The sequence below is a fragment of the Oryctolagus cuniculus genome, chromosome 2 (genome assembly GCF_964237555.1).
Source record: "Oryctolagus cuniculus chromosome 2, mOryCun1.1, whole genome shotgun sequence".
Lineage (NCBI taxonomy): Eukaryota > Metazoa > Chordata > Mammalia > Lagomorpha > Leporidae > Oryctolagus > Oryctolagus cuniculus.
The window spans coordinates 180,519,429-180,546,533 of NC_091433.1; the positions used below are offsets into that span (position 1 = coordinate 180,519,429).

The window sequence follows — 27,105 nt, forward strand, 5'->3', positions numbered from 1 at the left end:
GAGGTTTAGATGTAATATTAAAGTGTAAATGCTCATTGATATTAGATATGAGGAAATGGATATTTTGTAGAAGGGAGTGAATATATTGACTCAAGATTTGGTTTTAGATTGGGGAAGGGAAGATATGAAGAGCCTGTATAAGAGCATTATTTGGTTCTAAGCAGGTGTCATATGGCTGGAAGGAAAAGGACAATGATGCAAAGGATACAAGGATACTTGCTTTAATGGGTGCATGAGATGTTGGTATATCATCTCTAATCTCTAAAGTTTCTTCAAGATCGAGGTACAAATAGTTTCACTATTGAAAATTGAGTGATTGGATAACCACTTTAGAATGGTTCTGAATTTTGGAATGATATTAAAGCAATGGGAAATAGACCTGACAAAGGGCAAAAGAAAGGATTAGTAAGCAGCATGGAGGGCTGAACTGAGTGTGCAGATAGAAACTCATTCCAATGCTTTAAGGTGATTTAGACAAATTTGTGGCCACTGAAATAGAAATGAATGCTACTAACCTAAACATATCAACCAGGTGTAACCTGAACCCAGTTTGTATTATGTGTCATGATTTGAGTCTTTAAAAAAATCCCATGGGGTAGTAATACAACAATTTACATTTAGAGATGAAAAATAGGACATTTAGAGAGAATAAATATTTTTTCCAGCACAACCCAGAAAATCCTCATAAAATGACTTCCATTCTATAAGCAGTACTAATCAACATCTCTAGACACAACTAGTATCTGAGCAACGACTTATTACATCACACTAGAGGTATTGGCAAGGATAACTTCTGAGGTATCTGCTAAATTTAAAGTTCTGAGTATTCATGCTTTAAATGCCATGACAATGTGTTTTATAGTTTAAAATTAATTTCATGCTGTAAAATTTCAGAAATGTCTGAAATTTTAACTAATGTAATTGCAGTCTTCACCTACTGCTAAAATGATAGATGAGTTTGTTTAGTGTGGTTGTGTGTGTGTGCACAGAGCCAGATATTTGACTTTTGCTCTTTATTGCATTTCTTAAACTAGCTATACTTGGTAATTCATTTACATCAATAATTGAAAAGCCATCAGTCTCCTCTTGTCTTAAACTTCTTGCTATGCACACTAATGATATGCATGATTGGCTATTGCCATAAAAATGCACCATAAATTTTTTAAAGATAATTCAGCTACAGAGAATGAATCAATATGAACTACAGTGATAACATATGCAAGACAATCTCTAATGCTACTTCAAAGTAGTTAGTGCTCCTCTTGATGAGAACCTATCATTGCTTCCAGTTGGAGTTTTTAGGGAATGATTTAGCACTTTCCTATTTCAAAACTTGCCTAAGGTACTGAGCTCTCCTGCTCCCAGTTTTACAGACTGCTCTCTCCTACTGAAGCTTCTTTTATCTTGAGCTTTTCTTTCTTTTTTACCCCCTGCTGTCCTGTAACAGAAAATTGACCTATGGAATCTTATGTGTGCCATAAAAGAGGTCATGAAATACTGAGCTTGATCACGAATTTACTCATTCATTCAAGAGACTATTGTTTATTTGTCCTTATACAGATAATAGTATTTTATGAGACTGTCATCTATTCAAAGACATAAATCCTGAATTAAAAAAATGGAAATAAAACCAGCAATTAGGCTAGTCAATGCCTAGAGTGTGGTGTCTAAATTGAATGTGGATATTCTGGGCTCTAAATATGTGATGATTTTGTTTATTCTGTTATAGAAAGCTGGGGCGATGCTATTTGCAGGCCCTTTATACGTCTCAGAAGTCACACAGGGAAAAGGATCAGAGGGCAGGTGCAGCCAATTCTCTCAGCATCCTCTGTCAGAGGCCAATGACAACAGAGTCTTTATGGAAACTGAACTTCACACTTCAACAATTTACATAATGAAAGGAGTATGACTCAGATTTAACTCCCTTCTCTACATAGCTGTTTCCATAGAACAAGGTTGGATAAGCTTCAGCAAAGTGTAATCTAAATCAAAACTTTGTCTGTTGGCACCCTAGATATCAAGGATCTCCAGGGATTGGATGGACCTGCAATTCAAATTGGGAAGCAAATATTAACATGTTGCTTTCCATTCTGTGTCCAAAGATAGAGTGCTCCAAAATGTACATTTGCAACATGTGCACATGTATGTGCACACACACACACACACACTCCAATTATTTGAGGTATGATTCACCCTCCAGAGCTGCTCTCCACCTGTTTATACAAGGCTAAATATCAAAGTTGTTTCCTGGAGTGTTGTCAATGGTTTTTCTTAATCTCCGGAAATGAAATCTAGTTTTTGCATGTGTTTTAGCTAGCACTAATGCTGTTCAGCAGAAGGCCCTATTTATTTCTTCTAATTTTTCTTCTGTTTCTGGTCTCAATTTGCATTCTTATTCCCTTTCCATATTACCAAGTTTTTATGTCCATCAAAATGCATTTAAGCTTATATACTACTCTTATTTGGGCATATTTGCTTGTTTTTAAAGATTTAGTTATTTTTAATTCAAAAGGCAGAGTTATGGAGAGAAAGAGGGAGAGGAAAAGGGAGAGGGAGAGAGAGACTGAGAGAGAGGTGCCTTTCATTTGTATGTTCACTCCCCAGACAGGTGCAGTGACCAATGATAGGTCAGGCTGAAGCCAGGAACCAGGAGCTTATTCAGGTCATGTGGGTTCAAGGGCATGAACACTTGAGCGAGCCATCTTGTATTGCTTTTCCCAAGCCATTAGAAGGAAGCTAGCAGAAGTAGAGCAGCCAGGACTCCAAGCAGTGCTTGTATGGGACGCTGGCATCACAGGTACTGGCTTCATTCACTGTGCCACACTGCCAGCCCAGCATGTATTGTTATAACTTGCCTATGTGGTATTGCGTTGCAGTGGATTCGTTCCTGAGAGGAGGAGCGTGGTGGGGGCAAGAGGCGCGGAGTCACCACACAGACTCTGGGAGTCGGGTGAAAGCAGGCCTGAGGCAAGCAGGCCTCAGTTTATTTCAGTTGCTACAGCTGCTTATATATCCAAGGCAGCCAATCCAGTCAAGGGGCGGTCTATGCCCTAACCAATCACAGCCTGTTGCCAGGCAGGCTCTGTTGCCAAGCAGTTTCTGAAGCCATCCAATCACGACCTGTTGTCAGTCAGGCTCTGTTGTTGGGTGGTTTCCTAAGTCAACCAATCATGGCCTGATGCCAGGCAGTTTCTGTTGTCAGCGGCCATCTTGGCATGACCTTCTCACCTTCTCATTCCACCACATTTCCCCTTTTCATTTATTTTTGAGCAACAGGAGGCCTGATTCTTGGCCATACCAGTGTTGACCCCATTTCCATGTGGTCTCCGTATGCAGCTGTGCCTGTCTTAGGTTGTCCTCCAAGGGATCTTACCCATCATTGACTAACCAGCGCTCAAATCAGGAGACCACAGGAGTGCTTACCTCAGCCTCCCAAGTAGCTGGGACTACAGGCGTGCACCACCAATGTATCTTTAATCTTAGAACTTACATCATTGTGTCTACTTCTGTTGTAGTGTTTTGTATCTGGAATATTTCTTCCACAATGTATTCCACTGGGTTCGTAATATAAATTTTCCATTGTCTCACAGATTATGCTACAACTCTTCATTTACAATAAACACACACATCATTGCAATCAATTATTTTGGACATTTCTGATGAAATGTACCCCCAGTATGTGCTCAGAAATTGAAGTGATTATATAGTATAGGCTATCTTAATCTTATGAAGAATTACCAGTATAATTTCTAAAATACCTGAGGACATTAACATAATCAAGGGACTAGATTTCTTGTCTGGCCATGTAATCACCAGCATTTGGCATTATGGCACTTTTCCATTTTTTTTGCCACTCTGAAATGTGTTGCCTTGTATCTCATTGTTGTTTAATTTGCACTTTCTTGTTTTAATTTAGTTTTAATTATTCCTGGGAGAATATTATTTTACCCTCCTGTGTTTTTGCCTCTGTTTTATTGGACTGCAAGCATATTTGTCCTGTATTAAGAATACCAGGAAGGGATGGAAGAATGGAATAGTGGTAAAAGGTAGGAATTCTGGGGTCCTACAGAGGTTTAATTCCTGAGTCCAGTGTTTACTAGCTTTGTGATATTAAGCAAACTGTTTCAGCTTTTATTTCTATTATTTTATATGAAGTAGATAACGCATTAGTCAATGATGACTGATGTGATTCAATTCCTATCACTATCACTACAGGATGGCCAGCAGCAATCGTTTAAAAAGTTCTGTTATTTTGATTAAAGAAGATATTGTGACCCCCAAACTCTCCCTCCCCCACTATGTTGAATGATTTTCCCAGAATTATAGATGGTCATCTCTATATGTATTATGATGATTACTCTTTTTTTGACAGATTCATTTTTACTTTGCTATATTTTACATATAATGAAAGGTACAAGTATTGGAAGTTTGGCTCCATTGTTTCTGACAGTTTTCTATATTCATATGAGAACCATCCAAACAACATTTAAAATACTTGCGTCATGTCATGTTGTGATTTTCTCCATTCAACATTCTCTGCAATCCCATCATTGAGCATGTCCTGTTAGTGTCTCCTGAATAGAATTACACAGAGTGCGATTCTTTTAAAGATTTATGTATTTAAAAGGTATAATGATAGAAAGAGTGGGAGAGAAAAGGAGGGAGAGTGGGAAGCAGAGAGAGATGTCTTCTATCTGCTAGTTAAGTTACCAAAAGCCTGCAATGTCAGTGTTAAACACTCCATCTGGGTCTCCCATGTGTGCGGCAGGGACCCAAGTCTTGGGCCATCTTCTGCTGCCTTCCTAGGTACATTGGTTGGAAGCTGAGATAAAAAGTAGAATAGCCAGGAAGTTGACACTACAGTATGGGATGTGGGCATCCTCAGTGGCAGCTTAATCTGTGCCACAATGACTACCTGTGTATACCAACCTTTTATATCCTGCTTCATTAGAAAGCACACCGTTTTCTATCCCATTCATATTGTTGCACTTAGGAGTAATTCATTCTGGTTCATCACTGACTAGTACTTTATCACATGGATATAGTGCATGCCTACATATTCTCTTGGTAGACATTTGAGTTATTTCTACTTTGAGGTCGTTATGAAGATGCCTCCTGATGATAATTTATTAGGAATGTGTGTATGTGTGTATGCTTCTACAGACACATGTGCTTCTGTGTACCTTAGGAAAATACCAAAATATGAACTAACTAGACATAGAATATATGTATGCTTAATGTGTGTTTCACTTAATAAGAAACTATTACAGTCCTCCTAATTGGTTATGCCATTTTAGACGTCCAGTAGCAAAACAATATATTTTGAGCTAAATATGTACTAAATGTAAAAGAATATCTCATTATGTATACAATTTTATTCTTGATGACCCTACTGTTGTGATTTGTCTATTTAGTGCCTTCATTCACAGAGTATCCATTCAAATATTTTGTGCATTCTTATTTAGATTATGTTCTGATATTTTACTATTATGACATTGCAGTATTTATACATTTTGTTTAGCAGTTTTTTTAAAGAAATAAATGTTATGTGAATATTACTAGTATCTGTAGCTTACATTTTAACTTTTTTGAATTTAGTTAAGAAATATAAATTTCCAAAGTACAGCTTATGGATTACAGTGACTTTTCCCCCCATAACTTTCCTCCCACCCACAACCCTCCCATCTCCCACACCCTCTCCCATTCCATTCACATCAAGATTCATTTTCAATTATCTTTTTTTACAGAAGATTGATTTAGTATATATTAAGTAAAGATTTCAACAGTTTGCACCCACACAGAAAGATAAAGTGTAAAATACTGTTTGAGTACTAGCTATAGCATTAATTCACATTGTATAAAACATTAAGGACAAAGATCCTATATGGGAAGTAAATGCACAGTGACACCTGTTGTTGACTTAGCAAATTGACACTCTTGTTTATGGTGTCAGTAATCTCTCTAGGCTCTTGTCATGAGTTGCCAAGCCAATGAAGCCTTTTGAGTTCGCTGACTCCGATCTTATTTAGACAAGGTCATAGTCAAACTTTTAAAATATTGTCTTGAAGAGAAGAAAGTTTATCTTCAAGAAAAATTTTTTTCTCTGTGCTGCTTTAAAAATTATTTATTTATTATTATTTTATTTTGACAGACAGAGTTAGACAGTGAGAAAGAAAGAGACAGAGAGAAAGGTCTTCCTTTTCCGTTAGTTCACCCCCCAAATGGCTGCTACAGGCAGTGCGCTGCGCCAATCCGAAGCCAAGAGCCAGGTGCTTCCTCCTGGTCTCCCATGGGGTGCAGGGACCAAGCACTTAGGCCATCCTCCACTGCCTTCCCGGGCCACAGCAGAGAGCTGGACTGGAAGAGGAGCAACCAGGACAGAATCCGGCGTCCCAACTGGGACTAGAACCCGGGGTGCTGGTGCCGCAGGCGGAGGCTTAGCCAAGTGAGCCGCAGTGCCAGCCAAAATTTCTTTTCTATTTAAGAAATTTTCTAAGACTGAGGTAATAAAAACACCTAGAATTTTTTGTTTATAAGTTCTATCTTTCTAGCATTTAAGTTTTACAATATTTTGATCAATGAATCATCTTAAACACATTTTTATGTTTGGAGTGAAGTAGGGGTCAATATTTATATTTTAGAAATGGAATTCAGGTTTTATCAATATTCTCTTTATAAGGATTTTTCTTTCTTTCTAAGTTGATTTGTCATTTTTCAAGAATCAATCAACTGAATATTTATGATTGTGGATTATAGTTCTTTGATTATACAAGGATGCTACACTGTATTACTAGTTATTTGTATAAGCCTTCCAATTTATTTCTTTTGCTATTTGTTATTTTTGCCTATTAAATTTAATGTTCTTTTCATATAAACATTATAATAAACTGATAAATTTCTTCATCGCCACCACAAAATCTTCTTAGAATTTTAATATATTTGGTTTGCATCTCTAGAAAATTTTATAATTCAATATATATCACCTTTTATATCTTTTATTGATATACATTTGAGTTATATCTAGTTATTTAATAATAATTGTTATTTTAATATTCAAAATCCCAAACAGAAACATGAAGTCATGAAATATCCCTCCATTAATTAAGGACTTAAATTTCACTCACCAAAAGTTTAATCATTTCGACTGGGAGATCTTTCACATCTCTCATTAGGTTCTTTCCTAGGTTATAATATGTTGATAATTTTGTAAATAACAAAGAAAACAAAATTTTCCTATTTGTTATAAAACAGAAACCTAATTAAGTATAGTTTTATACATGCATTCTATCAGTAGTGATGTTTTCATTGTTTCCTAGATTTCTAGTTTGCTAGAATTTCTAGTTTGTTGCATGCTATTTCTTTCTCCTTTATAATGATCGTTTGACATTTCACCTTTATTATGTAAATGTGGAGAAGCCTAGTACTTATTTATATTGAATCTGCCTTGCCTTCTTGAGATAATATCGCTTAGTTATAATATATCAAATTTATTATATATTCCTAGATTTAGTTTGCTAACATTTAAGAAATGTTACACTTATCTTATGTCAGATACTGATCAGTAATTATTTTTTAAATTTCTCTTCGATGTTAGCTACATAAAACATACATTAGCCACATAAAACCAATTGGGAATTGCTCCTTTCTCATCTATTTCCTGAGAGAACTTGTGGTGGATTGCTATTACTCTCCCTTAAATTTTTAATGAAATATGTGGACGAATTCATATAGACCTAGAAAAATTTTTATGGCGATGTTTCTGGCTCTGATTCAGTAAGTTATAGAGTTACTTAGATTTTTACTTTATACTTGCATCAGATGTTTGAAGAAAAAAATCATTATTTTCATATTTCATTGTCATTAGGCTGTTTATAATCTCTCATTATCAGGCTAATGTTTCTAAGATATATAGTGGTGTTTTCTTTTTCCAATACTAATATTGATAATCTGAGTTTTAGATTTATTAATTCATTTGAAAGACAGAGTTATAGAGAGCAGGAAACAGAGAAAGAGAGAGAGAAATTGCGAATGAGAAATCTTCCATGCACAGGTTGACTCCCCAAGGGTGCAATAGCCAGAACTGAACCAGCCAATAATAGTAGCCAAGAGTTTCATTCAGGTCTCCCACTTGGGTCCAGGGGCCTACATGCCTAGTTCACCTTCCACTGATTTCCTAGGTACATTTTCAGGGAGCTGGATCAGAAATGGAGCAGCTGGGACACAAACAATTGCTTATATGGGATGCTGGCATTGCAGGTCAGGTTGGCTTAACACTTGCACCACTGTGCCAGCTCTGAGGGTTTGTCTTTTTTATTTTTAAAGTTTTAAAACAATATATTTATTTGGAAAACATAGAGACAGGTAAAAAGAGCTCCTATCTATTTGCTCTCTTCCAAATGTCCACAGTAGCCAGGGCTGGGCTTGTCTAAAATAGGGAGGCAGAACTGAAAACAACACATATCCCCCAAGCAGGAAGTTAAGGGACTTAATCACTTCGTTTACTTCATTTATCACTGCTGCCACCAAGGGTCTACATTACCAGGAAACTAGAATCAGGAGTTGGCATCAGGGATCAAATACAAGTATTCCATTGTTGGTCACGGGCATCATCACTGCCATCTTTACTACTAGGCCAAACACTGACTGCACAGTTAGTATTTTTTTTTTTTTTTTACTTGATTAGTCCTCTTGGATTTTTAACAATTCAACTTTAGTAGAGAAACATCTTATAATTTCATTGAATTCTGTATCATTTGTCCATTTTGTATTCAATTCATTTTGCTTTTATTATTTAAATGTTCTTTCTTTGGATTTACTTTATTCTTTGGCTTGTTTTATGCCTTAGAATATAAGACAATTTTATACTGTTCTAACATGGGCATTTAAAGTTAAAAATCCATTTTAATTAATGTTTAGCTATATTTCACATATTTTTATAGTCTGTATTTTCATTACCATTTAGTTTTAAACATTTTCTGATTTCCTTTGTGATTTATGCTTTATCCATGGATTATTTGATTTAATTTTTCCAATATTCGGGGATTTGCTTCATAATCTTATTGCTATTGATTCTTAATTGAGTAACATTTTGTTCAGAAAATATGCTATGCTACTTTTAATTATGTAATATTTATTAAGCTCAGCATATTATTTATCTTAGTTAAGGTTTCACGCTTGCTTGAAATTAATGTGTATTCTTCAGTGTAAGGTTATAATGTTCTCTAAATGCCAGGTCTGTCAAATTGGTTGATAGTTGCTTTTATTATACCCTTTTCCTTAATGATTTTGGTCTAAATATTCTATGAATTACTGAAACTATAAATTTTGTATGTTTTTATTATATAATTTCTCAATATTTCCCCTTGGTGTATTTATTTTTTCTCATGTATGTTAGGTTATTGTGGTGAAAAGAACATAATGTAAAGTTAAACATGGAGAAATTCAGTGCATTCATGTTGTTCAACTGCCACCTCTATCTAGTTCCAAAATCTTGCTGTTGCTCCAAATTAAAATCTCTTATCCATTAGAAAGGTTCTCCCCATATACCCCTCCCTCAGCATCTGGTAATTAAAATTTTCTCATCTCTATGAGTTTGTCTAAGTTTGTCTATTCTGCACAGTTCAAATTTGGAATCATGCAATATTAGTCTTTTTGTCTGATTCTTGCACCGAACATGATGTTTTATAGGTCCCTCCATAATGAAAGATATATCTGTATGTCATTCTCTTTATAGTTGAATAATTTTGCCGTGTATATGTTTGTGTGTATGTGTTCCGCAGATCGCTTAATCATTCATCCACCTTTTGGCTATTCTGAATAGCGCTTTTATGAACACGCACACACACACACACATACATACAGTCCTTTGAGTATCTGTTTTAACTCATTTGGCATCAGATGCTCTCAAATTGTGATGTGACTACATACCAAAAAATCTACCCAAAATTGAAAATATGTCAAGTTGAAAATGTGCACTAAAACACCTGACTTTCCAATGTGAATAGCTTAGTGGTATCTGTAATTTACCCTTGTAAGAGCCTGGATTGCTCCCTGCTGTTGCCCAGGATCACCAGAAGCCATATGCACACGTACTGCTGGCCTGCGAAAAAATTGCAGGGCAAAATTTGAAGTGTGGTTTCGACTGAATTAGTATCCCTTTTTCAGTATTGTAACATTGAAAAAAATTTAAGTAGTAACATCCTAAGTTGAGGAATCTCTGTATTATGCTTAAAATGTCAGGGTTGTATATAAGATAATTCTATCTTTAACTTGTTGAGTAACCTCCAAGCTTCTTTGCTCAGAAACTAATCCTTTTGTCTTCTCACTGGCAATGTGAAAAGTATTCCAGTTTCTCTATCTCTTCACCAATGCTTATTTACGTTTTTTATTTTCCTTAATATTATGGTGACATTTGCTCGTTGGCTAAAGTATATCATTGTGGTTTTTATTTTCACTTCCCTAACGATTAATGATGTTGAAGGTATTTTCATGTATCTTCTGGCTCTTTCAGAATCTTCTCTGAGGAAACGTCTCTTCAAGTACTTTGCTTATTTTTAAGTTGTTTAATGTCCTGTTTTATGAGTTTTTTTTATTTTAGATATACATAAAATATTCCTTGCAAACACATGATTGGCAAATATTTTCTATAGTTTCTGTAGGTTCTCTATTCTGCAGGTTACCTCTTCACTTTTTTGATAGTTCTTTTTAAAGTCAAGATTTTTTTTTTAATTTGGATGAAGTCCCATTCCTTTTCCTTTTGCATGTTTTTTGTGTCATATATGAGCATATATTACCAAATCTGAATTCATAATGGTATACTTTTGTTTTTCTTCCATGGGTTTTAGTGTTTGTTTATGTATAGGTTTAAATCTTTCATTTAGAGACTACTTATGTCTGTAATTTGAAGTTAATGGTCTGCCTTCATTCCAGCTGCCCTGTACCATTTATTGAAGAGAATATTCTTTCACCATTGAATAGTCTTGGCACCCAGTCAAGAGTCAATTGACCATAGACAGGGTATACTGATGAACTCGCAACTCTATTACATTCGTATCTATCTATCAGTATGCAAGGACCTTAAGATTTCAATGAGCTTTCAATCAAGAATTAGTATTGGAAAGTCTCAGCCCTATAACTTTGTCCTGTTTTTCAATATTTTTACTCATTGGGGTCCCTTTCAATTTCATATGAATTGGAGGAATTCCACTTCTATCCCTAGTTTCCTGAATATTTTATCATGAAAACGGGTCTTAGATTTCATAAAATCTACTTTTCTTGTCAAGTAAGATGGTAATATTTTCTTTCATACTGTTATGGGAAAATGGCAGTGGAGAAAATTATTGTTACCTCATTTCTTTGTCTCACATGGAGGAAGAATTTCCAAGTGGACAGCAGAGAGATTTAAAAAGATTTATTAGCATCAAAGACATCCAGCCAGAGTGTTGTGGAGGAGGGCTTCCAAGAGAGGGAAAGAACCAAGAGAAACTGTAGCACTGGGGTTTTTAAATATGATTTTGAAGGAAAATAGAAGCTTGACAATCAGAGTGGCACTCAGTTACCAGGCAAGGACAAATCCCAAAGGAGCTGATACACAATCCTTTATCCTATCTGGCTTGCTCATGGCAAAACTAAAATCCATGCTGAAGTGTGGGATATGTAACTTGTTTTCACAATAGACTGAGCTCAGGAAGATGGAATCACCACTCCCTTGCTATTCTCATGGTAAATTTGGAGATTCCACCAGGAAGGAGGACATTTTGTTATTGCTAAATATAATGTTATTTTGGGGAATGACACAAACATTTTACACCTTAAATTTTATTGGGACCACCCTGACTGCCTATTAACCCATCTGACCCCTCACAATGCTATTATGAGGTATTAATAGTGATTAGTTTCCTTATATTGAACCAATTATCCTAATATTCTTTGAATAAAATGTTTAATAACTTTGAATTTAATGTCAGTGTTTTTTGAGGATTTGTGATTGTGTAATCATAATGGATATGGGCCTGAAATCTTCTTTTCTTGTTATGTCTCTATGTTACTTTATTATCATGCAATACTGGCTTCATTAAATGACTTAAGAAATAGTCCTTTCTCTTCTGTAATTTCAAGAGAGTTTGACAATGATTGATGTTAATTATGTAAATATTGTAGAGAATGCATCATGGAGCTATTTTGTCTTAGATTTTCATTTTTAGTTTTTTTATTATTATGATTCATTCTCTTGTAATAGATTGGCACATCTTTTTTTTCTTTTTCTTTTTTTTTTTTTTGAGTGAGATTTAGTAATATGTGTGTTTCTAATATTCTCTTATAATTCTCCTTGTCAGGGCAAAAGTAGTATACTAATTTTAATTTATGATTTTAGTTATTTGTGGGAGTATTTCTGTTTTTTGTGACTAATGCTTTTTTTCAGTTTTATAGATGTTTCAGAACATCATCTTTTGCTTTTATTGATTTTCTCTGTTGTCTATTCAGTTTCTTTTTCACTTACCACCACCATATTTTTTGGTATTCCTTTCTTTCTGTTAGCTTTAAGTTTAATTTGTTTCTTCTTTTACTAATTCCTTAAATCTAATCCTTAGATAGCTGATTTGAGATCTATGTGTTTATTTATAATTTTACTGAGCACTGCCTTTGCTGCACCCCATATTTTGGTATACATATTTTGTTTGCACTGATGGGATAAAGACATAAGTTTCAGCCATTCTTGCTCATTGCTCGAAAGATAGATAAACATTGGATTATATTCCTTGCCCTTGAATCTCAATTGGGTCTCACACCCTATTGCCTTCATACCCCACTTCCCAAAGCCACCTGAAAGACCAGTTGCTGGAACACTTGAAAGACCAGTTCCAGGAATCCCCCTCTTCCTGATGCTCCCTATCCCCACCCCATCCCTAGCTCTCCTAAAATATCAAAATGCCTGGACCCTAGGTTTTGGGGCCTTCTGCAAAGTGTTCAGTCAATGTGCACTTGGGCAGTTGGTCACCCACCTCCATGAATTTATTTTCTCTTAATAAATTCAGTCTGGCTGTAAATTTGTACATTGCGTCCTCTCTTTTTTGCCTCTTTTCCTAACATCCTCGGTGCCCCATGTGAGGAGGCATCAATCTGCAACTCTTTTCTTAACTATTTATTTATTTATTTATTTTAGAGGTAGAAATGGCCAAAGATGGGCTGATCTAAACCCGGAGCCAGGAATTTCTTTTGGTCTCCCACATGGGTGCAGGGGCTCAAGCACTTGGGCCACCTCTGTTTTCCCAGGTCATAAGCAAAGAGCTGGATCACAAGAGAAGCAGCTAACACTAGAACCAGTGCCCATATAGGATGCTGGTGCCACAGGTGGATGCTTAGCCTACTAAGCCACAGCATTAGGCCCCTAAATTTGGTAGTTTGAGGACAAAATAAGAGAGAATGACAGAAAATTTGGTTGTTCATGGAAAGCTGTCCTCAGATATTTGTTTTTTCCAAAGGGCTTTGCATTACTACCAAATATCCTTTGATTTCAAATTGATGAGTTCCCTATTAGATTTCTGGTAGGGTGATTCATTCGTAACAAGCTTCCTTAGCATTTGTTTATCTGGAAATGCCTTAATTCCACCTTCATTTAGAAGAATTAATTTTCCATTTATAGAATTCTTGGTTACCTTCCTCTTGTTTTCTATTATTTCATCATTTTAAACATGATATTTTATTAGTTTCTGGTCACCAGGGTTCCTGATGAAACATAAGACAATTGAGTTGAGTACCCCTCTTGAGTGAGGGTCACTCACTCTTGATGTTTTCAAGATTTTCTCTTTAGATTTCAAAAATTTTAATTTAATGAAATGTCTTGGAGTTTATCCCTATTTGAAGTTCATTAAAGTTTCTGGATCTGTAGATTTGTATCTTCCATCAAATGTGGGAAGTTTCTAGCTATTATTTCTTCAGATATTCTTTGTGCCTCTTCCCGACTTTATTTATGTAGAGTCCCTCTGGCCCCTTAGGCTCCATTCCTCTTCCCTAATTTTCATTCTTCTTTTTTTTTCTTCTGATGCTAGCCTGGGTCATTTAGAAGTAGGCAGTACTTCTGTAATTGAATCTGTTGAGGATTTTTCATGCTTGACTTTGTTGAACCCTTGCAGCATATTTTTCAATTTAGTAGTTACATAGTTATATTCAGTTATTATTTGGATTTTTGAGCATATTTAATTCAGCTAATATAATATCTTTGTTTAGTAAATAAAATATCTGTTGTTTTAAAGTGGATCATATTTTCCTACTTCTTTGTGTTTTTCTTACTTTTCCCCCTAAAAACTGAAAATCAGATATTACAAGTTAAATCAGAAAAACAGATTTTTATAATAATATAGAAATTAATATTGCTTATTTTTGATAACTTTAGCTGTTCAGTAACCTTTCCAAACAATTTATAAGAGGCCATAATGCTTGTTATAAATGATCAATAGTTAGAGTTTCCTTCAGAGACTTTGCTGAATACCAGGATTCCTTGTCCAGTCTTGGTGGATTGGCTCTGAGATGGGGTGCTCTTTGACATTTACCCAGGGCATTCAAAACTCTGCCTTAGTCTTCATTTACATGATGCCCCATTCTCTATTGAGCAGCTTTGTGAGGCTACTGGCATGCATGTGGCTTTCCAATATATATGTAAACCTTTGAACATGCCGATTTCCTTCCCTTCCCTTTTCATCTCAAATTGTAGACCATCTGTTAAACTTTTTCCCAAGCAGCATCAATTTCTTCTTTCACCTCACAGAGTTTTCAAAATGCTTATCATGTTTCTACCCAGAGTTCAGATTTAGATAAAACAGAGATAATGACTTGCATCAGTCATGCAGGCAGCCCTCAGACAGGTCAGTGGAGATAGAAACAGCCATCTGTGAACAAGATCCGCTGTGCTCCCTCTGTCAGCAGTTTTCTAGCTCCAAACCTGGGAACATGTGTGGCTGTCTTCATGACCCTCACCACACAGAGTAAAAATAAGAAAAATAAACAGTAGGAATTATTTCTGTGATTCACTTGTCATTTTCTTGATTTATATTTTGCTTGGCTGCTGTCCATCTTCAACTGTTCTATGAGGATTTTTGCCCATTTTTCTTTTTATTTAAAAATATTTCAAGTAATATAGAAAAGCAAAATATGCAATGAGGTTAAATCTCACTGTGGTTTTGATTTGCATTTTCATGATGGCTAGTGATCCTGAGCATTTTTTCAAGTGACTGTTGGCCATTTGAATTTCATCTATTGAAAAATTCCTGTTCAAGCACTTTGCCCATTTCTTAACTGGATTGTTTGTTTTCCTGTTGTTGAATTTCTTGAGATCTTTATAGCTTCTGGATGTTAAACCTTTATCAGTTGTGTAGTTTGCAAATATTTTCTCCCATTCTATTGGTTGTCTTATCACTTTACTGAATGTTTCTTTTGCAGTGCAGAGGCTTCTCAGCTTGTTGTAATCTCATTTGTGAATGCTGGCTTTGATTGCTTGTGCTTCTGGGGTCATTTCCAAAGAGTCTTTGCCTATGACAATGCCTTGCCGAGTTCTCTAGTGATTTGATAGTATCCAGTCGTAGATTTATGTCTTTGATCCATTTCACTTCACTACAGTTGGAGTGGCTCTCACACAGAAATCAACAAACAATAAATGCCATTGAGGATGTGGGGGAAGAGGTACCCTAATCCACTGTTGGTGAGAATGTAAGCTGGTGCAGCCGCTATGGAATACAGTATAGAGATACCTCAGCAATCTGAATATAGACTTATCATATGATCCAGCCATCCTACTTCTGGAAGTTTACACTAACCAAAAGATATCAGCATATGAAAGAGTCATCTGTACCCCATATTCATTGTGGCACAATTCACAATAGCTAAGATATGGAATAAACCAAGACTTCCATCAACTGTTGACTGGATAAAGAAATTATGGTATATATTCACTATGGAGTGCCACTCAGCAGAAAAAAAAATTGAAATCTTGTCTTTTACGACATAATAGACACAACTAGAAACCATTGTACTTAGTGAAATAGGTCAGTCCCCAAAACACAGATATTACATATTTTCCCTGATCTGAGGTAACTAGAATGTAATGTATTGGAGTGAAATGGACATTTGGAGGTATGATGATTATTTATAGCCCTTGTCTCTTCCACTGAGGAAAAATGTGGTTTTTTTTCTTCATACTATTTGCTGAACTCTTTTACTTAGTGTAGGGTTACCTATACAATCATTAAGTAAACTGAAAATAGATCTTTGTAAAAATTAAGAGTAGTAATGTGAGAGAGAGGAGAAAAAAGGGTTGGGACATGGGCCTGAGGGAGGGGATGGTAGGAAGTACCACTATTTTCCTATATCTGGATATATGAAATACATGAAACTTGTATAATTTAAATAAAATTTTAAAAATAAAGAATATAAATGTTGTAAAAATGTTCAATGAGTATACTTATTTAATGCCTTTTAACAATTTTTTAAATTCATTTCATATATAAACATTTTATATCCATAGATATACTTCTGTGAAAGCAAGGGTAGATATATTGATAGCACATAATGTGGGATTTATGGCAAAGATCATAAATTAAGAAACATGGTATATTTTTATATTAGGAGTATAACTCAGTGGATATATATATATAAATATATATATATACCAAAATATAGCATCCACATTCTGTATATTCATCAACAAATTTGTGTGTATACTCATGCACATAAGAGAAAAAATATGGTATTTGTCTTTCTATGCCTGGCTTATTACATATAGCATGGCCTCAATTTCTTTACCCATTTTTCTATTGATGGACATCTAGGTGGATTGCAGATCTTTGTTATTATGAAGTATTGCAATTAACAAGTGAGAAGAGTTTTTAGTACTTGGAAGATGTATTTGTATTCCTATGCTTTACAGTTCTGACAGAATTGGTTCTGACCATTTCTAATTATATCCCAATGTTTCTGTATAGGGAAAAATATTGTTAGCTGACTACTCTGCAATTTGGCTGACTTACTTGTGTCATGTATTTGAAAATCTTTTTTTTAAAGATTTATTTATTTGAAAATCAGAGTTACACAGAGAGAGAGGAAAGTCAGAGAGAGAGAGAGAGAGAGAGAGAGAGGTCTTCCATCTGCTAGTTCACTCCCCAATTGGCCACAACAGCCAGAGCTGTGCTGATCCGAAGCCAGGAGCCAAGGGTTTCTAACAGGTCTCCCACACGGGTGCAGGGGCCCAAGGGGTTGGGCCATCTTTGACTGCTTTTCCAGGCCATAGCAGAGACCTGGATAAGAAGTAGAGCACCCAGGACTTGAACTGGCATCCATATGGGATGTCAGCACTGCAGGTGGTGGCTTTTACCCATTACGCCACAGCTCCAACCCCTGAAAATATTTTATTAAGAATATTTACATTCATTTTTTTTTACTTATTATTCAACATTTTACCAAAACTCTGGTTTACCATGACCATATGAGCTTTTTTCTTAATAATTCAGTACAAAATCTTTTTCTATTCAATTGTGCAAAATATTTATTCTTGCCTCAGCAAGTAGTGCCAATAAAAGCTAACTACTTATATCTATTACCTTCTTTTCATTTTTTTTGACTCAGATTTGCGTAATTCCCACTGTCCTTAGCTTTTCTAACTTCTGGAACATAATCTCCAAACTTGATCTCATCTGGGGATCATGTTAAATTTTTATTTTAGTTGTCTTTGGGCTGAGTGTAGGGTAGATCTCACACTAAAGTGTGTTCTTTCCCTCTATTCATTGGCCTTTTTAAAAATCTTAGTTCACTGCCTTGCTTTGTAACTTCCTGAACATAGACCACCTGTCTCTCAACTATAGACTTATAGGAGCAAGGTGCAATGAATTCTGTATCCTTTTATTCCCAGTCCTATCTCCCCAATATCATATATTTGGCCCATTTAAATTGTCACAAGCTATGATATATGCTTCTTAACTTTTATGACAGACTATCATTCGTTTGCTCTTCTAGAGCTATGTGAGTTTTGCCCAAACTGACAAATTTTCCCCATGCAGAGAACTGAGTGAACAAGGAGATAATTCCATAAATTCTCATTCTGTCAGGTTCAGAGTCTTGTGCTACCTGTTTTATCCTGCTTGAATAACATTTGGCTACCATATGCTCTTCTCTTTTATAGTTATTGTAAAAAGGTTTGTCTAGTAGAAGTCATTCTACCATGGGCAAAAATGGAGATGCATTATACTTATTCTAATTTACCTGTCTTTTTATTCCGTCTGGACCGTCTCTTGAGTGTTTCTCCTCTTAACTGTGACTGTATTTCCTTGCTCCATTGTATGCTTCAAAGCTGTATCTTGTAATTGACACAAAAATTTTTACATATTTATGGGGTACTGAAGTGGCAGAGGTGCAGTTTAATTTCTATTTCAGGTCCTTGTCTTGCACCTACAGAAACATTCTCATTACAGGCACATATACGGTGTACAGAGTGATAGCTTATTGAAAAAGTGAGAAAGCACGTGCAAGTAGAGTGGGCCAGAAGGAGGAGAGGGGGAGGGGAGGTCCATGGAAGAGGGCACTTTCAGTGCCTCTTCCTATCCTGGCCTCTGAGGAAACAAGAGGCTCCTCCCAATCACCAGCCTCTTATGAGGTTGGAAGGGGACTGAGTGTTCAGGTGCACCTTCACTGTAGTCACTAGGTACGGGGAGGTTCTGAATAACAAGTAGGTGTGTAAAATCACATAGTGTGGGGGCTTGTGTTCTATGACCTCCAGATCAGCCAGCTATACTTTCCCAGATCAATACCATGTCATCTTTCAATACATATCTACACTGTTTAATGTTCTAATTGTGGTGAGCATATCAGTCTTCTCTAATACTTTCATTTCTTTGTAGTGAAAAACTTTGATATCCTATGATAGCGTTTTTGAAATATATGGTACATTTTTATTATATACAATCTCTCTACTGTACAACAGAACATCAGATCTTATTTCTTTTATTTAGTGTAACTTAGTATTGATTGACCAAAATGTTTCCACCTCTCCCTCACTGTGTCTTGCCGCAGCCTCAGGTAACCATCATTCTACTCTCACCATTGATGAGATTAACTTTCTTAGATTTCACATATGGTCAGAGATCATACAGAATTTGTCTTTATGTGACTGAAATCTTCTACTTGCTATATATGCCAATCACATACATTGCCATAATTTGCAGAATTTCACCCTTTTAACAGCTAAATAGTATTCTATTATGCATGTATACAGCATTGTTTTATTCACTCACTTGTTGATTAACATTTAGTTTGATTCCATATCTTGGCTATTATAAATGGTGATGTATTCAACATGGGTATGTAGATGTCTCTTCAACATACCTGTTTCAATTCTTTGGGGTTGTTGGAACAGAGAGTGGTTCTAGTTTTGATTTTTAAGGGACCTCCATGCTGTTTTCCACTGTGGATGTACTAACTTAAACTTCCTCCAACAATGTGCATGGATTCACTTTTCCCTACATGCTTGTCAGCACTTGTAATTCTCTGTTTTTTAATAAGAGCCCTCCAGCTGGAGGAAGTTAGATATCTCCTTGTCCTTTTCATTTGCATTTCCCTGATGACTACTGATCATGCAAATTCTTTCATATATATGCTGGTCATTTGCATGTCTTCTTATGAGAAATACCTATTTTAATCTAGTTGCCCTTTTAAAATTTATTTTTCTTGCCTTTTGATCTCATTTCCGTGAACTTTTAAAAATACATATTTATTACATTTATGAAAGAGATGGAGGGAAAGAAGAGAAAGATATTCCATTATCTGGTTTGCTCTCTAAATGAATGCCTGGATCAAGGAAATCAATCCAGGTCTCTTACATTGTTTGCAGAGATTCGAGTACTTGATCCATCACCTGCTGCCTCCAAGGATGCACACTGCAGGAAGCTAGGATTAGAACTGAGCAAAACTTCATACTCGTTCTCAATGAAATGAGATGTGGGCATCCCAATTTGTATCCTCACTGCTGTATCAAATGTCTATTCCTATTGCACATTTTTAAATGAGGCTATTTGTTTTTTAGCTAGTGATTTGAGTACCTGGCTATTAAGTCCTTACCATATGTATGGTTTAAAATAATGTTTCCCATACTGTAGGTTTTCTTTTCATTCTGTTAATTGTTTCTTTTGCTGTGCAGATTCTTTTTAATTTTATGTAATTATATTTGTTTTTGTTTCTGTTCCCTGTGCTTTTAAGTTCTTATTCAAAATAACATTGCTATTTCAATGTCTTAGAGCATTTCTCCCATGCTGTCCTCCCATCATTTTATACTTCCGGGTGTTATATTTAAGTCTTCAATTGCTTTGGGATGATTTTTATAAATAGTGAGTCATGAGTACCAGTTATAGTCTTCTGAACATGGACATCCAATTTTTCCCACATCATTTATCAAACAGACTCCTAGCCAATGCATGTCTTTGTTTCTTTTACTCAAGATTGATGTAAGTATTCACGGATTTTTATAGAGCTCTATGAATTTTAGGATTATATTTTCTAGTTCTATGAAGAGCACCATTGGTATTTTGATAGAGATCACATTGAATCCATAGATTGCCTTTGAAGATACAGCTATTAGTACCGTATTGATTCTTTCAATTCCTGAACAAAAAGGATCTCTCTCTTTCTGTGTCCTTTTCAAATTTTTACTAGTGTTTAATAGTTTTCATAGCATATGCAATCCATTTTCTTTGTTAAATTATCCATAGACAGATTTTGTTGCTGTTGTAAATTGGCTGGTTTTGTTAATTTCTTTTTAAGATAATCCATGTTGCTACATATAATTTTTGCTACACAGAAACCACTATTGGTTTTTGTATATTGACCTTACATCCTGAAACCATACTGAAACAACCATTCATTAGTTTGAACAGTTTCTTTGTTTACTATTAATTTATTTTAATTATTCTTGTGGAGTCTTTGAGATTCTCTACACACAAGACTACAATCCTTACAGTTAAGGACTTCCTTCTTTTCGGTTTTAAAATGTGTGACATTTCATGAATATCTTTCTGTAATCTTTTTGCAGGTACCATGATAATCTCTTGTATCATTCCAGTTTTAGTGCATGTGTTACTGAACTAACCACATGCCTTGAAATGTTTATTTAATGCCAACTGTCTTGTGAAAAAAAAAAAGAACAATATAGTAAGGTAAATATCTCTAATTTGAAAGAACAATATAACATTTCTGTTGATAGGGCTGTATTGGGGCAAGGGATATGTGAGTTTGATATTTTGATGACCAGAATCAGGGTATTATTACAGGTTAGATTGATTTGGTTCACTCTGATTTCAAATTATTGAGGGACATATTAGGATTTTCCATTGAAAATTCTTGGAGCATAAACAGTATAGATATTCCAGATCTGTTTATTATTATTATTATTATTATTATTATTAGGGGGCCCATTGGGCCAGCACCATGGCTCACTTGGTTAATCCTCCACCTGCAGCGCTGGCATCCCATATGGGCACCAGGTTCTAGTCCCGGTTGCTCCTCTTCCAGTCCAGCTCTCTGCTGTGGCCCGGGAATGCAGTGTAGGATGGCCCAAGTGCTTGGGCCCTGCACCCACATGGGAGACCAGGAAAAGCACCTGGCTCCTGGCTGCTGCCATTGGATCAGCGCGGTGCGCCGGCCGCAGCGGGCCGGCCGCGGCGGCCATTGGAGGGTGAACCAACGGCAAAGGAAGACCTTTCTCTCTGTCTCTCTCTCTCACTGTCCACTCTGCCTGTCAAAATAAAATAAAATAAAATAAAATAAATATATTATTATTATGGTATCAAACTGAGGGCTTCAGGATGTAAAATATTTTTTTTCATTTTACTTTTCTTAAAAACAGAAATGATATTACAAAATGAGATATTCATGCTTTCAATATTATCTGCCATTTTCAGAAAGCTGGGAGACCTCTCCCTCCACTTTAGAGAGTAGCTCTAAGTTTTTTGGATTCCTAAGGAATCTTCTTATATAGTAGATTCCACCATAACCCCTACTTTCTTGCTGCCAGAGATCGCCTTGTTGCCCATTACCAACTTTCAGAATACAACTGATAAGCACTTGTGAAGAGGGATTTGCCTCAGCTTTTCTACCTTGCGTGTTGCCTGTGGCACATAGCTCATTGTGTTTTTGTGTTATATATTCATTCTTTGACTATGGCCGTTGAGGATGCTAATCTATTGATTAGCTCACAAATAGATTTCATAAACTTGTGGAAAGCTGAATGTTTCGTCAGTGTTCTTGCCTATGTTGGGTTCAATCTCCTCATGTTCTATGGCAGATATTGTGGTAATCCTGGGTCTCTATTCTCCTAGCAAATGTTCATAATTTTTGGAAATACAGCTTTTAAGACTATCTGATGATTATCTGTAGAGCTAGTTTGTTCTCCTTGTTAAATAGGAGCAATAGTACCTTGCAACTTTTTTTTAAACTTTTATTTAGTAAATATAATTTTCCAAAGCACAGTTTATGGATTACAATGGATTCCCCCCCCCCCATAACTTCCCCTCCCACCCGCACTCCTCCCATCTCCTGCTCCATCTCCCATTCCATTCACATCAAGATTCATTTTCAATTCTCTTTATATACAGAAGATCGATTTAGTATATATTAAGTAAAGATTTCATCAGTTTGCACTCACACAGAACATAAAGTGTAAAATACTGTTTGAGTATAGTTATAGCATTAATTCACATTGGACAACACATTAAGGACAGAGATCCCACATGAGGAGTAAGTACACAGTGACTCCTGTTGTTGACTTAACAATTTGACACTCTTGTTTATGGCATCAGTAATCTCCCTAGGCTCTAGTCATGAGTTTCCAAGGCTATGGAAGCCTCTTGAGTTCGCTGACTTTGATCTTATTTAGACAAGGTCATAGTCAAAGTGGAATTTCTCTCCTCCCTTCAGAGAAAGGTACCTCCTTCTTTGATGGTCCGTTCTTTCTACTGGGATCTCACTCGCAGAGACCTTTCATGTAGGTTGGTTATTTTTTTTTCCCCAGAGTGTCTTGGCTTTCCATGCCTAAAACACTCTCACGGGCTCTTCAGCCAGATCCGAGTGACTTAAGGGCTGATTCTGAGGCCAGAGTGCTGTTTAGGACATCTGCCATTCTATGAGTCTGCTGTGTACTTTCTCCACTGTGCTTTTAGTTTTATATATATGTCTATGTGTTTCTAAAATAAAATTCCTCCAAGAAGGCTAGACTGATATCCTAACAAGCTTTGAGTCTTAGAATAATCAGTGTCAGAATTTAAAAAAGGAAGTGTTCAGTAGACAAATCTAGTAGTATTTAGGGATTTTGGAGGTTTTAAACTTTCCTGTGACTGTCCTAATAGTCTAGAGAAAGGATAAGACATCATCCTCTTCTGGGCTACAAGCCCTCAGCATTCTCCCCTGATTACTTAGTCTACTGTTTCATCTACTACATAGGTCTGCTCCTGTATGGAAATTGTCTGGATAGCCCCTAACCTTTCTAGCTAAGAAGGCATGATGAGAGAATGAGGAAGTCCCTGAAATGGGAGAAGGATGGATTAAAAGCTAGATACAGAGACTGAAGTAGAAAGAGGCAGAAAGCATGGCTGGAATTCAGGGAACAGGAGGCTAGGCAGGAAGTCTCTGGAAAGAACTCAGGCTTCCTGGTAGAACAGGGGCTGCTGGTTTGAGTGGCCCAAGCTCAGTAACCCAGCTCCCATGTATCTTTATTGTCATCTGTGGAGAAAGCCAGCTAACAGAGGAGCAAGGGAGTCTGGCCCTGTTCCTGTAAGTTATTTCTGGATGCATTATTCATATTTGATAAATCATTTAGAGGCAGCTACTTTATTAGCTTATAAAGCACATTATATGGTTTTAAATTGTTAATAAAGGCTGTTGTGATGCATATTGTACCTCAGAAAAACCATGCATCACTTTAATTCATAGCCTCATTATAAAGCTTGTTACAAAGTGCTGCATTATTACATGAAGGATAGTGGAGTCACATTTCTGCAAGAATCCTGAATGTTTTATTTACATCATTGGTGGTTTGGTATAGGCTAGAAGGAATGCACTGGGAGATGCAACAAGATCAGAGTTTAAATTTCTTGAGGAGAGAAACTGAACATCCTTCTCTGCCAGATTTTAGTCCATATGTGGCACCTGGTTCTAGACTTTATGCATGAATATTCAGAGGTCTTGCTTGAGTAATGGCTTTCCTGATGACCTTATCCAAATTGTCATATTTCTCAATCTCCAGAAACACTTGTGCAAACCTGAGCCCAGGCATGTTTTTCATCATGCTTTTAAGAGACCTAAATCACCAAGTACATACTGGGGTCAATGTTAGGAGGAGATAAAACAGCAATTTACATGTATTCTGTGGCTGCCTAAAATTTGCCAGTGCTTTCATAAACAGTATAAATATGGTGGATTTCTGCTGCAACATTGAAATTAAATGCATTTTAAAAAACTTTCAGTGGTAAGCCTGAAAGTAAGTTATCAAAAAATGTAGAAAACTAAGTGATTGATAGAATTCCATTTGATCTAAAGTATAAACCACCTCTTCCAGGAAGCTCAACTTGACTAAGAAGTAAAACAAACCTAAACTTTAATCCTGGTTGATATAATGATTGTCCTTATATAGTTCATTTACTCTAATTAGCACAGTGTTTTCTCATCTGCAAAATGAGAATAATCACTGCCTTGTTGTACTGAATCACTATACACATTAAATAAGTAAATGCTTAGTGAGAATCTGAAACATCACAGATGCTCAATACATCATTTTAACAAGCATCAAGAGATTGAAAGTAGAAGGTGTTGACACTTGTCATATTCACCTAAAGCATGCATAGGTGTTGTAAAATATAATGGAATTAGAAGTCAAATATTGTGAAAGCCTCTAAAAATTGAATGATCTCTTTGGATTCTGTATAACCCAACTGGTTGCCCTGTGCATTGGTGTATTTCTCCTTTTTGGAACTGCTGCTCTGTATACAGCTTTCAGGAGGATAAAATGATGACTTGGTATTCAAAACCAGTAGTGACTAGTCAGCTGGTGAGAATGCTTTGTTCCGAATTCTAATTGGTAGTAATATAGGTTGGAAGTGGAAGATCATGAAGGCACTAGATTTTAGTCTGAAGAATGCAGGCAGTTAGTCAGGCAGCCAATGCTAGCCCCTAGAGGTTTAGAGAAAGTGCTGCATCATCAGAGCTCCTCTGTTGGAAGTCATTTGTATCAGAGTGTGGGAGATGGGAGGGACTGAAGTTAGATTAGAAGTGAAGCCCAAGTGTTGACAAGTGTCAATGGTACAACAGCCTCTCCATCTTCCGTGTTCACTCAATTTCCCTGATTTCCCTACCACCCCCAACCTATGCTAAAATCTAAGGCCCCCTGTTGATGCTGCCTTCTCTTCATGCTTTGGAAAAATAACATTCTCTTTGAGGTATCTTCAGGGAATAAGTGCTCCTATAAGTTTCTAAAGTGTGTTTTAAGTAAGCAGAGATGAGAAAATTTTGAAAAGGAAATAAAAGTAATACCCAAATGATATTATGATAGAAAACTTTGCAATTGGAAAAAAAGAGTCTTCTTCATGTATATGGAAAATGTGCAGTAGCATTTGCTTTTACATTTAGTGTTAGTTTAAGGAATGATGGAAAGTAGGTGACTGTGCCCCAAATCACCTGCATGCTGTGACTTTAGTCTTGCTAGAATAACATCTTTATAATTTAAGAAACACTTCTGAATGTTGAAAACAAAAAAAAGACAAGCCTTACATATTTTAGAGTTAATGAAGTTCAATGCTAGCAAGTCATTTACATCAAAAATAAGCATAGAAAAAGAAATAGGATCTGTGCAAATACTTTTTTTAGATGAGATCTGTGCTAACAGGTGAATATCCAGACCAAAGAAAGTTTTTCATCTGGTACCCTTTGATTTCTGAATCCATGAAATAGAGTAAGGGAAAAAAGTACAAGCGGCCCAGCAATGCTCACAGAGAGAGTTTCTAGCATTGACTTTCTTCTAACTTTTTATTTATGAAACTAGCACCAGTACATGTTTTCACTCTAATTCCAAAACCCTGGCGTTTTTATTACAAGAAGAAGCAGATGAGGGATGAATTTCTCTACTCCCAATTACTGGGTATTAGACATGGTCAATTGGCAGGAAAACTTACAACCCACTGCCCAGGAATTCATGAGTCCTACAGAAACCAGGGCACAATCAACATACTCTCAATCATGGTCAAATTGTGTGCACTGAAATGGAGTCTCCTATCTCCCTTGCTTAAAACTGAAATACTTAGCTCTGTGGCTGTATTTACCAAGATCAAGGAGAGCTACACAGGAAATACCAGAAAGTGGCTCCCTGGGGGCATCTAGGAATGTTTGGGGAATGGGAACTTTTGATTCAGATTTTTAACTATGGACCATTTGTCAGCCTCTTTTCTCTTGGCTTATTCTCAGCTCCCAAAATATGTGAGGACTTGGCTCTTCTCTGTTCCCTTATCAGGGAAAGGTGCAATGAAGAACAGTTTCCCAGGTACCAATTTTTTTTTTCAGCACAAAACTATTCTTCTTCATTTAATTATAAGATGTTTGGAAAGGCAGAGTAACAGAGAGGGGAAGGGGATGGGAGAGAGAGAGGCATCTCCCATACACTGCTTCACTTCACAAGTGTCTGCAATAGCCAGGTCTGGGCCAGGCTGAAGCCACGAGCCAGGAACTCTACCTGAATCTCCAACATGGGTGTCTGGGACCCAAGTATGTGGGCCATATGCTTCTGCCTTTCCTGTTATGTTAGTAGGAAGACGGATGGAAAGTAGTAGCTGGGATTCCACCCAGCGCTGTAGCATGGGATACCAGTTATGCAAGCTATACTTTAAATTACTGGGCCACTACACTGCTCCTTCTTCTAAATTGATTATTGGAAGTGTGCATTCTAATTGCCAAGTTCTGAATCGCAGCTTCAGTTCTGTTTACCACAGGCCCATGATATCCTGCCATCACCGGATCTCCAAAGCACTCCATGTGCTCAGGCATCACACTTCCTACTCCTCCATGTATGGACTTCCCATATACCACTAAGGA

At 36.4% G+C, this 27,105-nt stretch overlaps 1 long non-coding RNA gene and 1 other non-coding gene across 3 annotated transcripts in view; one reads left to right on the forward strand and one right to left on the reverse strand.

Annotated features, from left to right (window-relative positions):
* The window catches only part of LOC138848664 (uncharacterized), a 133,828-nt gene that overhangs the window by 90,593 nt on the left and 16,130 nt on the right, over positions 1 to 27,105 (forward strand). The gene's annotated exons all lie outside the window — the stretch shown is intronic.
* Positions 21,018 to 21,124, reverse strand: LOC138848855 (U6 spliceosomal RNA). Its single transcript, XR_011387001.1, has one exon. It is a non-coding gene; the product is annotated as a U6 spliceosomal RNA (small nuclear RNA).